Source organism: Haemaphysalis longicornis, unplaced genomic scaffold (genome assembly GCF_048455015.1).
Source record: "Haemaphysalis longicornis isolate Haplotype H1 unplaced genomic scaffold, Haemaphysalis longicornis Haplotype H1 scaffold_1, whole genome shotgun sequence".
Lineage (NCBI taxonomy): Eukaryota > Metazoa > Arthropoda > Arachnida > Ixodida > Ixodidae > Haemaphysalis > Haemaphysalis longicornis.
In genome coordinates this window covers 310196384-310216468 of record NW_027526203.1, presented here as the reverse complement: position 1 = coordinate 310216468, position 20085 = coordinate 310196384, and positions in this window count along the sequence as shown.

Below are 20085 nucleotides of genomic sequence, written 5' to 3'. Positions count from 1 at the left end.
GTTTTCCTTCATGGGTATTCCTTTTTTCTTCTTGTATTTCTGACGAGTCGGCCATTTATAATATGTTTCTGCGGAGCATTGTTTGGGGTACTTGGGGAACATAGTTTTGGTAGGGCCACCTGGTTTCACCACTTCCGCAGCTTTCGCTTCAACGTCGCGGTTTTCAAATGTCCGGTCACGCTTTGCATTGACCAAACCAATCGCCTTCAAACTTGTGCAACTGTGAGGGCGACGTGCACCTGAAAGCTGCGTGGGGTGAGTCTGAGGCTCGGTAGATCTGTCGGTGCTTATGAATAGGTTCGTTGTTCTCGTTTTGTCCTTGTAGGCCTTCATGCGGTCGTTCATTAAGCACCGAACTTGTTTTCGTGCCATAAAAACCATGCGAATACGAGGATTCTTTAGGTGTCTTCATGGCGTTTCCTTAGCTTATATCCCTCGTCATTTTTACTGCAGGTAATCGAGCCAGTTTATCGTTCAGAGCGTGTAGTGTGGAGAAAGTTGTTTCGAGTTCGTCCTCTGAGCACAGAACACAAACAGTTGTCTCCTCCTTATCCTTCATTGCATTCAGTCCTTGTTTAAAGGGAGCAGCTCACTGAGTGAACTGTGGCTCTTAACAATCATTAAAAGGTGCCAGCAAATCACTGTTTCTGTTGAGAGGGTCACTGCCCTGCACTGCCGAGTCATTGTTGTTTAGAAGACCACCCTGTTCTTCAAGGGCTATTGCTAAAATGGAATTGAAAGTATGCTTTCGCAAATCCTGAAACAATTGGTGCATTCTAAATTTTGTCAGGTCGATAGAAGTTTCATATTCATCGCCGCTTTTAAATTCTTCAGTTAAATGATCCAGTTGAACCAGCTCTTCAACGTCGCTGTCCAGCTTCTTTAGAATCGCACGTTTTTCGATTAGGCTTTTCCTGCGGAAAATCAGCTCAGAAATTCATGGGGTCTCGGCGTTCATCTCGGTCCTGATGTCGACAATCAGTGCGGTTGTGTCGTTTTTTGGTAAGGCTTCCTGGTTTGTACAGGGCCTCCATGCCCGTGCTCGGCGCCCTTAGTGTCTGTGGGTCGTCGAGCACGGTCGTGGTATGTGGAATCGAAGATGGTTCTTTTGTTGGTCACCGAAAGCCTACGGCCACGAGTCGGTGACTTATTTGAGGGTACGGGATCAGGTAACCGTTTGGGGCGTCCTCAATTCTTTATTGATTCTTCTTCACGACCTCCTGCAGTTAGTAGTCAGTGGTAGCATTCCAGTTCGCTCGCTGAGGTCACTCACGTCATCGTTGCATGGCGGTCCGCACTAACTTCTTCAACTGTGAGTCCTTCGATCCTAGTCACAGCACCATTCCGTTGAAGGAATAGAGGGGGGGATCGCGGGACGTGTGTGATTCTTGAAAGGGGGATGGAACTGACATATTACAATAAGGATGATGCTAGGAGGCAGCTGCCAGTGGCCACCTCTTCTTCCCTTCTAATATTTTCAACAGTTGGTATTGTTCTGCGTTTGTTCTCTTTAATGATTGTTGATGATTTAAAAACAAAGTTTGGGAATTTCAGTGCCGACTCTGAGTGGCAGGATTTCACATTTTCCGGCTTATTGCTCGCACTGTTCTATGTGTCCAACCCTCCTAAAACCTCGTGTACAATCCTCCTAGAAAACAGTTTGCACGTTAGAGAATGCAGCTAGCGTTTGTACAGGCAGTAGGCGCACGCGGCACATGCATGTAGTCTTATTACTTAAATTTGCCGACTTGCATGAATCAAGTTGTACGAACGATGATTATTGACAAACTTTTATGTCGACCCGAACAAAAAGATCACCAAAAAAAGGGGAACGCAGTCATCCCGGTAGCTGAATTGGTAGAGCATCGAAAGCGAATGTTGTAAATACTAGTCTTACAAAGAGTGCATGGGTTTTACAGCTGGAGTGGCAACTGTGCCGCATGCGAAAAAATCTTGAGCCATTATACTCTTTTAGGGTCCATGACCAGCGAAGCTATTTAGCCCACTACTAGACGTGACGCATAATTTAGACGAAAGGAATGACCAAATTTAATTTCTCTTGAGCGTTGACGGTGGGTATCTCTAAGGAAGACAAGCACATGCAGTTACAGCCGTTTTTTGCTAAGCGTTCGCCGAAAAGCCGGCTTTGCCGCAAGGCGTTTTTGCGCACGCAGAACAAAAGTGCAGGGAACTCTATTCTACGTCCTTCCCACGCTTGGACCACTTACTCCTGTAAGTTAGGCGCCACTAATGAAAAACCTGCTTTCTCGACAAGTTCGGGGCGTACTCCTCGCTCGAGCCCAAGCCCCGGGCTACTTTCGCGGGGGAAATGAAGATCACGGTATGTCCTACAACTGCGCTGTCACCATCAAAATCCCAGGCAGTTTTAAAGATGCAAAGGCACACACCGCGACATTCGTTTTCCAACGCCGCGCGCTTCAAAGGCTCGTGGAGCCTGGGGAGTATCCGTTGGGACAACAAAATGCATGGAATTCTAGCCATATAATTCTTGCTAAAAAAACCGTCCTGCGTGCTCAGCCGAGCTCAGTGAAACAACGCCCAGCACGCAAAAAAATGAGGGCCCATCTCCGTTGCTAGACCACATCTGTGCATGCATGCGCATTAGGGTTGAATGGCTCGCAAAGCAGAATAATGGCGGGCTAGCAAAACGCGTCAAATACACGAGCAAGAGGAACCCATTGCTTACTCGAGAAACTTTCCTAGAGCCGCGTTGCGCCCCCTCGTTCGGCAGGCTCTGCTCGCTGCTCTATGTGTAGTGTAGGTGTCCTGGTGTTGGCGAAGGCACTTAATTAAAGAAGCAACACAAGGTTGAACGTGTGACGGAAGCCGGTTAGAAACCGGAGTTAGATATTAGAATTCAGTCTCGTTCACACTAAAAATGAAGATTTAGCATCTTCTCACACCGTTTAACCTACAGCCCCATTCGTTTAGTGAACTGAACTTTCGGTGAATTTACTGATGAGTCCTTACAGTGTAGTTGAACTTCTTCAACAAGTCTGGCCAACAGGTATACACGCTGATCAAGAGAATGCCTTAACCTCGAATAAACTACTTACTTTGAGAATCTATTTGCTAATTTGAATACGCATACCCACCTTTACTACAAATGAAACCTGGCTAGACAAAAATAAAATAAAAACAAAGCAAGAATCACCAAGGAACACCACGCCGTTCTTACGCTAATCTCGATTCACCACGCGAAACGGCGAAAGAACTTTCTCGCTTTCTTTCATTAATAAAAATTTTCAAATTTTTTCCTTCACTCATTCAAACTACGTCAAGAAGCTACTGATACAACGAAGGCACGCAAAGCTGAACGTCAACGGAAACGACGAACTGGAAACTTTAGAGGAGGAGGTTGAATTTCCCGCGGGAAAAGATGTGGCGGGAAGTACCACGTGCCTTCCAGCTCAACCAGAGAAGAGGACGAAGACGGCGGGCAGCGGGGTACACTCTAAGAAAAAGGGGTGTGGTAGTTTCTCCCTTAGGGGTGAAACAGGAATGTATCATATATTGCTCCCTAAAAGGTAGAACGCTTCTCCCTTTAACAGGGAGGATCGCGTTTCTCCCCCTAGGAATGGAGGAAGGTTTCCCCCTTTCGTAAGCTAACGGAGGAGCGTTCCTCCCTTGGCGGTGGTACCCGAGCAATGCTTGCTATGCGAGAAAGGCCTAGCGAGCTGATCGGTTTGAGGATCGAGCAAGTAGAAATAGGTAGGCACTGTGGTTGTGTGCGCTTAAAATGCGCCTAAAATACCCAAAACATTACATACCGCGCACCAGAACTGCGGTTAGCAAGCCATGACGCCAATCGTATATGCGCGACTTGCATCCGCTAAGCGCTCCGTCTACGCGTTTAGCGCGAACGCGCCGCTGTAAACAGGGCAGAAGTCATAACGATTGCATTCAAAATGCTGCCTTTATTTCCCAAACGCTTGTAATCCTGCCGTTCACCGACTTACGAGATCGCAAACATCCAATGCGGCCGTTAGAGAATGTTTAGTTGTTATTAGTCGCCTTACCTTGCTACAACCGATGCATCAAAGCGCAGATCGTCTGCAATCGTGCACCTCAGCGCAAAGGAGGTGCAGGCGGCTCAAAAAACGGATCCGCCGCATCCGTCCGGGCAAAGAGATGACACTGCTCGCCATCTAGCGAGCTAGAATCGTAAACGTTTAAAAATGACCGTTAGATGACGCAAAAAAAAAACAGTTGGGGAGGAGGAGGGGCAGCTACTAAGCATCACTATCAGTGGGCGCTTACACCAAGGCGTTTCCTCTATGGCTAATATATATAAAGCAACATTACAGAGGCCGCCGGCTGGCGGGCACAAATTGGGAAGAAACATAACACAACACAGCAACATACACTTCGTTGAAGGCATTGTAAACGCACAATACATGCAATAGACAACAGCGCAACCATAATACACGTATACATACACATTGCACAACACATAGTACACTTTTCACGTGTCCGCAAAGCACAAAGCACAACTACACCTTAAACGGCCACAAAGTATTTATACCACTGATTGCCGAGCGTGCAAACAGGAACACTGAGCTTGTTGTTTGTTTCGAATAACCCACAGCAATGCGTGAGACTCAGCTGTGTCTTGTTTTTTCGTCAAATGTAACTCGTGAAATTGCAACCTTTTATTACATTCAGGTTTTGTAAGTAGTAGAATATCTCAAAGAAAAAAAAAACGTGTAACGAAATAGTATGGCACGTATGTTTGGGTTGCCTTGCTTTCCCCCTTTTAGCGAAGGGCGCACCACTGGTCTGGAAACCATTCAGAGACGCCAGCCGAAACGCTACCGCAGGGGTCCTTTTGTTGTTGGTCGCTGATGCATCAATATGCTGCTGTCCGTGTTTGTTGATGAAGAAAGGGGCAATTTAGTATAATCGCTGCCCACTTTTACCCTTGGGAGTGAGTAGAAAGCGTCCAGAAATGCGGTGCTAACTTTGAACTGGGCGCAGGCGAGTCGCACCCAGCACACATGCAGCGGCTACCCCAGAATGTGCGCGAAACACACGGCTGGAGAACCGTGCGCTTGCGTGGCGAGAACATGGTGATAAATAAAACAGTGAGCGGACAAGGAAGTACCACATTGCAGGGGCGATGCTGCACAGAATAATCGCGTACGCACGATCGACGAAAGCCGTTGTGCAACGAAGAACGGCTTCGTTATCGGCGTCGGCGCCGACGGCAGATCGCAGACGACAGCGGAGAACGTATGCTCCCCGTGTCCGTGTTTTGTAGAGGCCCCACAGAGGGCGCTACGTGTAATGAGCTAAAGGGAGAAACTCGCCGGGCTGGGGGAGAAAACCCGCATTTTCCTCCCTTTTTCTACCCTTTTTCTTAGAGCGTAGGAGCGTGAGCACGCAATGAAGAAAGACGAGAACCAGGAGGTGTTCGATCAGGTAACGCGGCAGGAGGAGGAGGAGCGAGCGAGCGAAGCAACTTTATTAAAAATGCCTGCAGAACGATTAGCCGTCCCATGTAAAAAAGGCGTCACCGTGACGCGGCAATGACGTCTTCCCGGCTGTTGGCGCCTCTACTCCGGCCGCGGCCTCACTACTCCCTTTGGTCGACTGCGCCTGCCCTTGGACGGATAGCTTCTAAGTGGGCGGGGTCCTCAGTCCAGGACTCCGTTGTCGGTCTCTTCGCTGTCTCTACATTTCTCTACATGTCTCTACAATTTTCTGTCTCCACATGGGAGTTCACACTACATTCCCATTCGTGCTCCGATAAATGAAACAACATAACGGCAACACAATGAAACCTACACGCAACCCCAATGATGCTTCGCATCCTCCTCATGGTTCCCCACGGGAAGATGGTGAAATTTTTTTGCTTCACTAGTCACGTAAGTACATTCGATGGAGTATAACGTCTCCACGATCGACCCCTTTGGCTCTTTCGTACGACATTAAAAAAAACTCGTGTGCTCACCCATATTCCGTTACGGAGTGCAAAGTGGGGAGCGTTAGACTTGAGTTACCTCACATTTGCTCTCATTGCTCCAACATCGGTTGCACGACTAAGTTACAATTTGAACTTGATATCTCTCGGTTCTTCACCAGCAAGCCAACTGCATGAGACGTCCCAATACCAAGATCGGTGAGGTGGGATATTAGGGTACACGTCAAGCAGAACATCAGCTTGGCGGCGCTGCGCGGCTTAGCCCCATCAAGGAAAAACAATGCGTCAATCTTCCGCGAGTGATCTCGGGCTAACCAAGAGTAAAAAAAAAAAGAAAGAAAGAAACGAAATGCTGACATCAATCCGTTGCGCTTTGAGGTGCTTCCTTCTTCACGCACCATGAACTATTTTCTACGCCCCAAAGGCCAAGAGGTGAAAGCGTCGCCAGAAACTTGTAAAGAAAACAGTAAAAACGTGTGAGCCGGATAAAGGGACCTTTCTCAGTATACTCTTCTCTGCTTCGATGACTTATGATTTTTTGGACACACATCACCAGTCTTACGGCCCGGCGACTCCTTCGAGGAGAGCACTTTCCTCCCAAGTGCGGCGTAAAAAGATGTAGACAAACGAAAAGAAAACGAAGAAAAAATAATCTCAGCATAAACGATCGGTTCAAATATTTGCCTCCCGAAGTGGCAAAGCCGGTGTTTTTTTTTCTGCGCTTTTTGTAGAACACTTCAGTTGTGGCCGCATAAGGCGCTGCGCTTTCTGACGTTACGCCCACACCTCTTCTTGCGGAGCATCGAAATTCATGTTTCGAGGTCGACGCTCCGGTACCGGTGTGTCGAACGGGAGAACAGCTTTCTTGCGGCCGGCATTTTTTGCGTCGCTCTGACGTCGAACGCCGACAGAACTTGTCTTCTCTGACCCGCCTGCTTCAAAGCGTCGGGACAAGTGGCGATTAGGAGAAAGTTACCATATGCCTGCGCGACTGGTCGGCGAGCGTAGAAAGCCTGCCAGTAGAGCACAGAGCCCATAACATCGCTAGCGCGCGGCGAGAAACAGCTCCGCCCATGTTGCCACACTCTGACACGTGGTCTTTGAAGGCCCCTCTTCGAGAGACACTTCGAAAAAAAAAGAAAGGGAATGGAAAAAAGCTACTTCAAAAGCTCTGCAGTCAGGGCGGGAAAGCATAGTTCGCTACGACAGATCAAGAATCGCTGACGGCGCTGTCAGCTCTCGCCGCGCTTGAGTGGATTGAACTGCACGAAGCGTGCGTTCGACGGAAGGCGCTGTTACAACGCAGGATGCAATTGCGGAGCAACAAGTCCCGGATCATCACCCGCATAAACATAGGCTCGCAAGCAAGAGTGGGGAAAAGGAGCACACAAAAGTGGCACTTTCTATGCGGCTTCCGTGTTGTGGATGGCGTCATTTTTTAAGCCGTGAAAGTTGCCTGTTTCCGCCGGTCATCTGCTTACTTCCCACCGGGTCTGTTTCTTGCCTTCCGTTCTTCCCTCTAAAAGGTTACCTTGTTATCAGACCAGCTGGCAGCAGTAATAGAAGACACCAACATATAAATGGCTTCCGTTCCTGTCACCGAGATTTTATGTGTAAGTTTTGGTATGGCAGTTACGTGTGTGACTAAAATTTTACAGAATTTTCTAAATGCCAACTCTTGATTCAAAATACTTTTTTTAAAACATACCAGACGCTTGTCTGTGTCGTAAACATGTCAGCAAATCTAAGATTGTATTTCACAATGTCCTGACCCCGCCGCGGCACTGTGGCAAAGGTGCGCTGCTGCGAGCAAGTCGGCCGGTTCGATTTCGTGACATTCAAGTGACGAGCGGAAGTTCCCCATTGCCATCTCATTCAAGCAATTTGGGAAAAGTCTAGATTGTCTCTGTAGGGGCTACGGGAGTGTTTTGTGACAGTATGGCCCATCCTCCCTTTGTCTCCAAAACAGTTGCTCGTGCCACCCCCTTCTTCCACCTGTTCAACGTCAGGAATGTTGTAACTACAATTGGAAACAATAAACAAGAAAAGTTATGACAGCAGAGCGAGACTCCTGTCATCCACAGTGAGACTGCAAAACAGGATTGGTCGATAAAAATAAAAATGATAATTGGAAAACAAGAATACAATAACAAATATCCTCAAAATAAACTAACCGTTTAAGGAAGACCTATTTCTTCCCCAACCTTCAGGACAACAAGAAAAAAAAAACAATAAACAAACAGAAAAAAATTCTCAAAAGGTACAACCTGTGTAAAATCTATATACCCGAACAGAAATTCATAATTCGTGAAGTTAAAGGGGCACTGAAGTGATTTGTAAACATTGCGGGATTACAAGCGCAAATTGTAGTCCTGAGTCCTTAGGCCACGTTTCGAACACTCTGAGTGCGTTTACGCGAATTTATTTAGTAGAAAAGTCAATTTGAAAATGCTGTCCTCCTCTCTGCATCCTCGCCCATTTTCTGTGGCGTTTTCGTGTGACGTCACGAGGAGATGACTTCGCCTGACTGCGCTACTGCACGGCTCTCCGATCTTCCGACAGAGTCAGTCGGCCGAGCGTTTAGTCCGTCGGCCGCCGACGGGTGGTCGCAATACCTTCGCTCAGTTGAAACTAAGCCACGACACTTTTGTGAATGGAAGAATGTGCGTTTTTTTTTAGTTTTTTAGTGTGTACACTGTATCAAGCTCCAAGTCCAGGTCGCTCCACACAAGCGCTGCACAAGTGCACATGCGACGCTTCGCTGACTGGTACGCTAGTAGGAAAATCTAAGGTCACTTGAAGGCGGGAGAAGACAGCGAAGTCAATATAGGTACTAAGGAAATAAGCTCAACTGACACTTTTATCGTACAGCGTAAAACTAGGGAGCAGGAAGCACTTTTTTGCGCTGGGTGAACAAGAACAGCGGTCAGCAGCACGACTACGCATCTGCGAACGCTTTTCTGTCTAAGAAATGCAATGGCTAGACGTGAGATATTGTGGAAATTTGGGGGGCGCTTACTGCACTAGCGCTATACAACAAATAGTCACCTAAGCTGTTCGAAATTCTAAAACTACATAAAAGTGTAAACTGGCTGTACATTATGTACCTCATTAGCGCTGGTCCGTGGCCGAGTGGTCTGGAGCACTATGCTTGTTACTTTGCAGGTTGCAATTTCATATCCCCGAGGGTCCATTTTTTTGTAAGTTGGTTTTGTCGTTTTCGGCCGATGTTTTCTATACTGAGTTCACCATTTTCTGGCCGTAACGTTCACTGCTGCACAAAAGAGTTCGTAGAACGCTCGCAGATTGACACTCACGCGCTAGTGAGTTTTCGTTGGCGTGCTGAATTGCCATTAGCACTGACTGCTTGCGGGCAGTGGGCACAGGCCAGAATCAGCAGACTCTTGGCCTGGTGCATGTTGCTTTTTACGATACAGGCATGAGTGAGGCAAGCAACAAATATGGGGTAAAAGCGCGTGACATTTGAGCGTCTGCGGTGAAGCGGAGGGCGTTAACCCACTGCCCACGCCTCGGCTAGTGATTGATACGATTTCAAGCCGTCCTGGGAGGCTTATCTTAGGCATTTTATAGCCGAGAACATGGTTGAAGCGCGGTATGAAGATTATTGAGATATCGAGAGTGCCCATCCAATGATAACGTCGGAAGTCAAGCATGTTCTTTTACAGAACCGAAACCGAATCTTGTTTGAATGCTAATCTTGGACATCGTCCAATCGCGGTGCATCTCATCCCGACGTCACAGCGTTTAGTTGGCGCGGCCGCCGCAGAGCGCGCATGGTAGTTTTTCTTCTTTCGCGCTTTATAAAATATTTACCGACTCATCAACCAGATAAACGATGAAAAGTGTGTTAATTTGAGCCAGTCTACGCAGTGCAAGCAAAAACAGGAGCTTGAGAAATTCACTTCAGTGTCCCTTTAAGACATTTAATCATAATAATAAAGTAACTATAGATAGTTCGCAGAATAAAAACGAAAAACAAACAAACAAAAGAAACAAAGCTACAAATCAACTTAGGAAATCAGAAAGGTCTAGCTAATCCACCGCCCTCACGCTATTATGACAAAAATAAAAACAAAACAGAAAGCTCCAACAAACATAATAAATAGTCAAAAGGTACTTTGGGAACAAACTCGAGTAGACGATATCATTAGGGATGGACGAGTAGTGAATTTGAGGTTTCAAGCAAATTCGAAGCGAATAGTGATTGGCTCGAATAATTTAGAATGGAATAGTTCGAATAGTACACCTTAGAATTTACAAAGAAAAATGAGAAAATTCTGACAGACTAAGATTTACACCTCACGTAGGCACACCATTTTGCGTAACTATTACCAGTTGAGTATTTATTCCGAAATTGCACGCGCAGCTTTACTGTATTCACAAGTCTTCGTGAAGAAATGCTGCTACAAGATTTTCTGCTGTCGAGAAGGTTCTCTACCTCCTCGCCTGCGTGGCAGGAATTGAAAGGTACTTTGTGCCACCTTGACCAGCGCTGGGCAAAGCCGGCTGCCATGGTTCCTCCACCACTCCAGAGGGTTTCCCGACCATGGGATCACAGGGGCGCCCAAGTAGTCTGCCACTTGTCTGTCACAACTCGCGCAGTGACGGCCGTATTTGCTAGATTCTAATTTACTATATTGTGAGAAGACAATGAAAAAATTTAAATACGAAAGCGCGTTCACTGATATTAGAAGGTTTATATTCTAACGCCATTCGTAGTCACCCAAATAGAAAAGTGACACGCACTTGGCTTCTGAGTTTTTAGTGCTACCTAGAAGCTCCGCTAAAAAAGAGTATTTAGCCACGAGTATCGGCGGCCGTAGCCAATCAAAACGCCAGCTACAGGCCGCCATATTGAACAATGTTTCGCTAATTCCTCATCGAATGGGCAGTACTATTGCACTGGCTTGGTGCCGGTATGTTGGCAGCGGTGTCGTTTCAGTGCCGCCTTTGAACGGAAGGTGTGATGGCGGCCGAGGAGACGTCGAACATCTAGGCAAGGCAACAACTTGGCACTGATGATAGAAATTTCCACGTTGGCGGGATCTTGCGACAAGCCTGGGATGACATCTCCGAAGGCTTGAGCGAAAAGCTCGGCATTGGCTGCCTATTCGGGAGCGCCGAATAATTCGAGAATGTCGAATACCTGCACTGGGTTCGAAGCGATAGACGGCAATTCAATCGATTATTCGACAACCCCAAATAATCGCCCACCACTAGATATCATACATTGTTCAATTAAAGAAAAAAAATGGACTTGGGCAGGCCACGTAGTTAGACGAATCGACGACCGGTGGACCACCAGGGTGACAGAGTGGAGACCGAGAGACGGTTTAGAAAAAGGGGAAGGTCAATAACTCGAGGTAGGGTAGAAATAAGAAAATTCGGGGGCAAAGAATGGACTCGAGCAGAGCAGGACACGAGTGGTTGCAGGTCAAAGGGAGAGGCCTTCGTCCTGCAGTGGACCTGAGTAGGCTGCTGCTGTTGTCGTTGTTGTTGTTGATGATGATGATTATGACGATGATGGTGGTGGTGGGGGTGATGGTGATGAGGATGTAAGTCGTTGGTAAAAAACAAATTGAAAAAATCAGGAACACGTAATAGTGGCACTGTTTTCCATTACTATCAAACGAAACGAAAAGTCTCCGAATATTACCCAATATAGCCTAATGTAAAATAAAAACGACGAAAAGTCGCCAAATTTGGTTGCTCATAGCCATATCTGGCAAAGAAAAACTAAAATGAAATAGCGGAAGCACAATTGTCAAGCTGAGTGTTTCTCAGTTATGAACGTGCCGAGGACCTTTTCGGGCTTGCAGAATTGATGGGGAAGTCCGCGAGTGTGACGTAGCCAGAAATATTTTTTGGGAGGGGGGAAGGGGGGGGGGGGGGGGGGGGGGGGAGGGTGCGAGGTTATGTGCTACCGGTAAAAAAAAAACTAAAAAGAAAGAGAGCTGCCCAAGTATCGTCCAAGATATTATTCATCCTTGTCATTTGTAGTTGCAGTTTTGGATAATAAATAATTGATTCGGTGTGTAAATGTTAAAATACACTGAAAATGGGGGAAATGCAATGATTAGAAAATTTCGGTGGGTGTTCTGACACCGGTACACCTTCGCCTGCCCCTCCTCCCCCCCCCCCCCCCCCCCAGGACCTGACACTGCCCCGCCCCACGATAAACTAGTGTTGATTGTGTCACAATCTCAAACAATTTGCACTTGCAGCTAAGGTCGCCAAAACACTTCTTTAATGCACGCCTTTCATGTCTGAATTTTATCCTTATTACTGTAGCATGGCCGAACAATTTGCTCTTGCAGCCTAGAGTCATCCAGTGTTTTGCGCGTATGGCTTTTCCGCCTAGCTTGTTTGTCGCGCACAAAGCCAACAAGAAAAAAACTTCGGCTGCGCGGAGAAAACCAACGTACAAGTCATGCAGCGAAGCCACGTTTTCTCATTTCCGTCAAGGATTGGCAAAAAGAAGAAATGAATGCCTTGGGAGGGTTCCGGGATAGCATCAGAGAGGGCTTCGCAGACCCCTTGAATGCCCTCGCGGACCCCCTGGGGTCAGCGGAACCCCGTTTGTGAACCACTGGCCTATATAGTCCAGTGTCCTCAAGCGATCAACCCGAAAAACAAGAAAAAAATTAACAGAGAACGTGCCACACAAACAAACGTTAGGTTTGTCAAACGGGGAAGTAGCGCATGAATGCTTACGCATCTGCAGATGATTTTCAAATTTCTCTACAATTTGTTTTATTTTTTCATCAAATGCCCAGCGTCGGGCACTCGAGTCCGTGCCACCATTTAATAGTAGTTCAGACAGTGTAGCTTTGGGTTAGTCGATCATGGAAAACTTTACGGGCGGGGGCCTAAATCTGCCGCTCCTCGTTCCCCCTCCCCATATTCCGAACGCCTGCTTTGAGGCTTTTGCGACTCCATGCCGGTTGCTCTTGTATGGCAGACCACTCTCATCGCCCGTCCCTTCCCACAGATTTCTTTGCGCTACATGTGGTGCACTGGGCATAGTGGAAGACGGCCTCATTGTGTGCTGTTTTTGCAGTGGCGAGTGCAGTTACCTCATATTTCATCCATCGCATGCCTCTTGTTTCTGTCTCAAGGCAGGTGTTTTCCATGTCATGCCAAGAAACGATCCTCACCTTCTGAACGCAGCGACCATCATGGCATCCTTTGGTGACCTCCATTTAAATGCAGAGCGGCAGTTGGTCAGGGTAGTTAAAAGAGGACTCTAATAAAAATGTGTGATCTGAAGTTTTTTTATAAAATATATTGTCTACTCTCCCTTGGTAGCGTGCTGCTCCCGTCCACTGGTATTTCTCTTGTAATCCACCGTGATATGTCCCTGTATACCTCCTCTTACACTGCTTCCCTAGAATTACCACTGTATTCCTGAAATCATTTCCCGACTCCTGACAAGCGTGTTCAACCTGTGTTTCTGTACTATAGCATTTGTCCTGCAAATTAATTTTACAATACAAAAGAAGTTATGGAAACAGTTTGGAAACTATAGGCCTTTCTCCGTTTTACCAGTTATTTTGAAAGCCCTGGAACAAGTGTTGTATACTCGACTAGCGACATTTAGAGATAAAGAAAATATATTATCACATGGCCATTTCGGTTACCATAATCAGTGGCCAGGTCCACTGAATGGCGCCACTCGCGCAAAAGGAATACAACCTCCGCAAAATTCAAGACTGGCGGTGTGTACTAAGAGTATTTATAGACTTTTCGTAGGCATTTGATTCTATGAAACGGGTCCCGCTATTTAAGAAATTATAATTTTATGGCATTCGCGGTAGGTCCGCTGACGTTACTCAATTATAGGTTGGTTACGGTAATCAATATGCAAGCTTAAATAACTGGTTTTCTTTTTAAAGCGATCTTCACTTGACATTTCACAAGGAAGCATATTGGTGCCCTGTTTATTCAACGTTAGTTATTCATCATGAAATTGTCTCAATTAGCCCTTCCCTAAAATTTGTTATCTGCGCGGATGACACGAGCTTGATTTAGCCGATTAAAACTGCAGGGACCTGATTAACTGAGGCAACAAAATCCTGGCTAAATTATGCGAAATGGCCTCGTCAAATGGCTTAACAACAAACCGTAAAAAAACAAAACCTGTCATTACGCGCTCTCAATGCAAAATATAAATAAAATATATCACTCGCATCTCGGTGGCCGTCCCATAGAAGTAGTCCTCGGAGTAACATTCACAGAGCATATGTCTGGCATTTGTAAACCGACCGGGTAGAGTAGCAGGACTGATTTATCAAAATCACGAGGTACAATACCGCATATTAAAAGAAGATTTGTTATTTACCATTCTTTATTTCTATCGTGTATTATTGTTTTTGGTATCGGATGCAACTACCATGTTAAATGTTTCTAGACAATCTCGACTGCAGATTAAAGTCATCGAAGTAATAAAAAATACCTCAATAGATCACTCAGCTGGTCCTTTAATGAAACACTTTGGATTGATCGAGGTTAAAAAATGGTTCTACTATTGCCTCGGTAAAGCATAATTAAACGAGAGCCACCATAAATCCAGTACATTAGCTTGGCCAACTTGACCTTAAATATTTCGGTGGAGAACATTACAACATTCGAACGCTTGTTTCTATCCACCCGCCGGACTAACTATGGCACCAAAATGTTAATCTGATTAATACATAATTACTCAACACTCTAATAAACATTGGTGTTGACACAGAAAAGGCAACCACAAAGAACCTAGTAGGAGTGTTTATTCAGTGATGTTTACCTTTCTTGCTTCGACTGCCTCTGCGCTGTACACTGTATACTACTGCTTTCCATTCTTATACCTGCATCCGTTTGTGTCGTTTATCTTAGTAATGCGATCCTACTATTGTGTACTGTAATAGTACACAGTTTTCATTCCGGTGTCACCGATTTACTCGGCGCCGCTCCGGGCTCCTCGTCACCACCGCTGATACCTCTTTCACAACTATTTTCCGCCTCACCTCCCTCGATGCCCCTTTGGAAAGTTGCGCAGTCGGCAGCTAACGGCGGTAGTGCGGTTATCAGATGATTGCGAAAAATAAACAGATGCACGGATGGGCGTAAAAAAATACACTCACGATTACTATACTCCCTAATACGAAATTTGGGCGCAGCCCGAGCTGCAGTGTGGTCGGTCACGGCGCATTTCTTTTGCGTCTCAGGAAGTGTTCGCGTGATAAGCGAACGTCCGTCGGTGTGTGCTTCTCTGCTGCTATACCTCGCAGCGCGCCGCCGCCGCCGGCCAGCACGTTGAAAATCGTGTTTGAACCTCCCATGCAAATGTCACGTGGTTCGGATTAGCACCGTACAAGGGAGCAGCGAGAGCGTTGTTGCAAATCTTGTTTGAACCTCCCGCGCAAATGTCACGCTTTTTGGATTAGCGGAGATTGGAACAGCGTCTGGGGAAAGTGTCAGGGGGAGGGCACTCCTTGGTGGCGATGCATGAGAAATGCGTGAGGTAAAGGCAGTGAGAGAGATGACGCCGTAGCCGCACATGTCCTATTCCACCTCACCCATTGCTAGACGCTCCTCTCCGTTTTCTTTCTTTCGTAACTGCTGCGTTCGCTCACTCGGTTACACGGACATAAACAGACGACGCTCCCGCGGAGCCCAGGTTGGCTGCCAAAGGGCTGCCCCCTAAAACGACCGAAACCCGCGGTCGCCGTTTGCGCTTAAATTCCACTTCGCCAAGTAGCTGCGATCCCTCCCGGTTGAAGAGAAATTTGCCCAGTTGGAACGACGGCGTGAGCCCACATTTCTTTTTCAGCTTAGAAGGCCTACCTAGAGATATTTTCGCCAGTGCCTTTCACGCCTAAGTATGCGCCATCGTGGGTTAGCGGTTTATGTGTGCCCATTTTGCGGGTGGAAAAAGAGGGGAGGGGGGGGGGCGTGAACGCACAGCTAGGCTTCATGCCACTACCGATGAAATGCCGGTTGTGCTAGTTGGAGATTTAGATGTCGAAATTACATGGCTGAATGCACTTAGTCGGCTGTCCTGCTTAATCGACCAGAGTCCTTAGTGGTAGAGCGGATTGGGTTTGTGTGTTATACAAACAGTTAAAACGCGGGAGGGACACAGGCAGCTCCATGTTTCTCTGCCAGAACAAAGCTTGCATCCTTCAGAGGTTCATTCAGCTAATTGGCTAGGAAGTATGCTTCATCGCAAATTACAACAAACGTGTTTTGTTTCGTGCACTCCATGGACTGCGTCCAGCTTTGCAGGTCATTCTTTTTGACAGAGTCGAAGGGCACTAATTTTTTTTATGGCCCCGCCGCGGTGACTCAGTGGCTAAGGCGTTGCGCTGCTAAGCACGAGGTCGCGGGTTCGACTCCCGGCCGCGGCGGCCGCTTTTCTGATGGAGGCGAAAAGCAGAAACGCCCGTGTGTTCGAAATTTCGGCGCACGTTAAAGATCCCCAGGTGGTCAAAATTAATCCGGAGCCCTCCACTACGGCGCGCCTCATCGCCTGCGTTGCGTCGGTGCGTCCAATCCAATCAAATCAATTTTTATGTTTTTTTTTTCAGTTGTTAATACGTACTGCTTACAGATGTCGAATCCGCAGTCAAATGGTGTAGATGGAAATATTTGGTATTCAACATGCACGGACTGCTGCCCAAGTAACCATGGGGTTAGAGCGTTGTCAAGCTGCAGTAGTGCAGAACTTTCCTCAGCCTCCTTGTGTACCTGTACAGGAGAAAAATACGAATGTCAATGTGGAATAAATCCTACGTAGGAATCGGCCATATCTCTGTACATATATCCCTATACATACCGGCAATAATCCTATTCATTGGTATACCAACAAAAAAAAAAGGGGGGGAGGGTGGATCACGACAGACAGGAAATATAGAAATGATATAAAAAATACGGCAAGGCAACCCCTGCTGACGTATTGTGCCATTTGCAGAGCAGTGATTCTCTGACTGAAAAAAAACATGCACACGCTGATTTCCAGATACACGCAGTCTAACTCCTCGTGTGCCTTATACCTCCTCCTATACCCCTCTTAACAACTCGACCCAAGCGTTTGTGTATATACGGGCTTGCTCGACCGGACGAGTGGCGGGAAAGGAACACGCTGACAACGCATAAAACCCCTCTCTCCCCGCTTCTTCCGGACGTAATCTCAGCGCCGTAAACTTTGATACACGGAGGCATGATAACGACTGCTTGGAGATTTCCCCCATCATACCAGAAATTCGTATTCCGCATCACACTACTTGGGACACCTACGGCAATTCTCTCCCCGGCTGCGTGCAACAGCCCATGAGTGGACGTAGCCCATCAACGCTTTCGCCGATGTCTGGGATTTCAGGACTAGTACTAGCGTTTTGTCCTTAAAGACCACGTGCCACCGCCACCAACACCCGCTCGCGAAGAACCCTTCAAAATCACTTCCAGAAATGGGCATAAATACTCCTGCCGCCAGACGTGTCCGCTGACCGAGAACCCTCCTGACTACCCTTGGTGTCTGAGTGCCCAAGCCCGGAGCCCCCGACCTCATCCCGCCTTTATTCATGCAACCGCATTTAATGCCCCATTAAGCGATAAAGCTGTCTTCGGCGTAGGAAACCGGAAAACAGCTCCCTGGGAAGCGTTCCAAAGCAGCCGCTGTTTTATTACGCGAGCTTAAAAGCTCGGCTGTAGTGAAGGGTAGCCGTCCACACCAGCACCCCGCAAATGGAGGAGCGGTAGGAGCGCAGCCAAGCGAGTGAACAGAGAAGCCGCGAAACTCACCATCGTCGTAGACTCTCCCGCTACCCAGCAACAAGAACGAGCAGCGCCGCAATGGGTAGAAGGCAGATCAAGCAATTTGAAGGCGTAAAAATGGACCGCAAAACAAAAGAATTCAAGCCGAAATATTACGAAGCCTTCGAACGACGCGAGGCGGAAAAAAAAAAACACGTCTGAGGCGTTAAGATGGACATTAATGCTTTCGCATTCACAATATTCAACAAGTGCTTAGTTTTCCTCACATATTTTAGTCCTCTAAGTGACTCGATTAATTGTGCTTACACGGGCGTTTCAAAGGCCTCCCGAAGGCCATCGAGTGTCCCATTTTAAATACATAGAGCGCACTTGTAATGGAGCGTTCGACTGTCGATTGAAAGTTTTCCTGTAGCACAGGCATAAGCCCGCACAGGTCGTAGAAGTTGGCCCTATCGACTCCCGCCTGCCAGAACGGCCCCATGAGATGCGCAGGCCGGAGATGAGAGATAAGACGTCGCCACGACCACTAGAGTAGTCGAAGCCGCTCTAAGGGCAAAAATTTAAGGGAGCTCACACTAACGCGTAAGACCTGAAGATAGCGAAGCTGTACGCAAACTTCACGACCATCACGACGGCATAAGTCCACGACTGTAGCCGATTCGCTTATTCGTTGCCGCAGCGGCCTTCACTGCATCAGGGTTGCTATAAGTGTGAGCTTCTTTGATTTTTTTGAATGAAGGTGATTATCAATGAGCACCACCTTGAAGGGGCCTACGCTATGATGTGTCTTTCTCGTTCCGAGCAAGTGTTGCCACGATTACGGCGAACGCTGGAGTTTTTTTTTTTTTTTTTTTTGCCGATCTTGGCCAATCTCGCTAAGTGGGCATGCTTGGCTTGAAAAACGGGCACCGGAAACGCTGGGCAGTCGCCGCATGCACGCACGAGCACTCGGCATTTTCTTGATTTTTTTTCTACTACCGGGCGGTCTTAGCCAATCACCCTAAGTGGGTATGCTTGCCTTAACAAATGTGCGCAGGGGACGCTGGGAGGTCTTCGCGAGGCACGCACACACGAGCGCTCGGCATTTTCTTGGTTTTGTTAACTGCCGGGCGGTGGCCGCGAGGCCTGCGCTCACGTGCGCGCGCTCGCTAGTTTCTTGGTATTTTTAACAGCGTACGCGGAAAATTACGATTCGCTGAACAGCATCGCTATTAAATAAGTTCCCTCTGGCGCGATTGCAGTTGTGGCGGAGGGGGGGTGTGCTCAGGAGAGGTAAGTGGCCCCATGTACGAACCTGTACAGCCATTTAATTAGAGCTTGTGCAACAGCAACATTGGTGCACAAAACTTCGCGAGGGATGGGCACTTGGTGCAGGAGTTCTTGTGTCTGCACCACTGAGTGGTTCGATACTCAACCTATAGAAAGCAATGTTTAACAGCTATATTTTGTTCTTTTACGTCTGCCCTAGGGGAGATGTAAAAGAACAAAATTAAAGCTGGGCATATAGTTGAGGCGTGGCATGGGGTGGCACGGACCTCACTGGATGAAATGTGCCTTAGGCTAAAAAAGCAAGGCGTTCTGATCTCGGCGCACTTTAAATATAGATGGTTTCGGTCAAAATATGTAACATTGAAAAAGCCCAAACAAACAGAATGATTGACGAAGGGTCAGGTTCACTAAATAGGCTCTGAATAGGTGCACTTCTCGTGTGCATTTACCACCCCTCAAACTTGCCAAACTCAATTATCTTGAGTTGTACGCAGGTGGTTCGAAATCAAGAGGTTCCCTGGTTTTGAACCGTCGAGGGCATGCCGTATGAGTATCTTTCGTGGGCTACAACTTGACTGTGGTAACTATTTTGTGCCCGCTTGTCGTTACGTGTTGCTTGAGTGTATATAGCTCGTCGGTTTCTTTCATTGTCATCTCTCGGACCTTCTAAAATCACACGCTTCCCTTTCTTGGTCTACCACCTTCCTTACTGGGAGGTAGCAGGCTAAGGATTTGTCTTTAGCCAACCCGTTCTCGTTTGAGTAAACCTCGTTCCCTATCTCTCAACTAAGCTATGCAGCAGTCACCACGAGGGTATCTTGATTTGAACTGGTCTGAAGAGAGAGAGAGAGAAACAACTTTATTAGACACCGGCTGTTTGGGGACGTGGCCTCTCACGTCGTGACCGAGCGGCCCTAGCCAGGGTTTACTCGTAACCCATCTGATGGGTCACTTTCAGGCCTCTGGTTATCCAGGGCCTCCGTCACCAGCTGGACGGCCAGGAGTTGAGTGTTGTAATCGCAACTCCGAGTAGCAGTTATGAACTGCGGTGGGATCCCTTTTTCTTTTGCTTCGGTTGGATGAGTTCTACAGTCCCA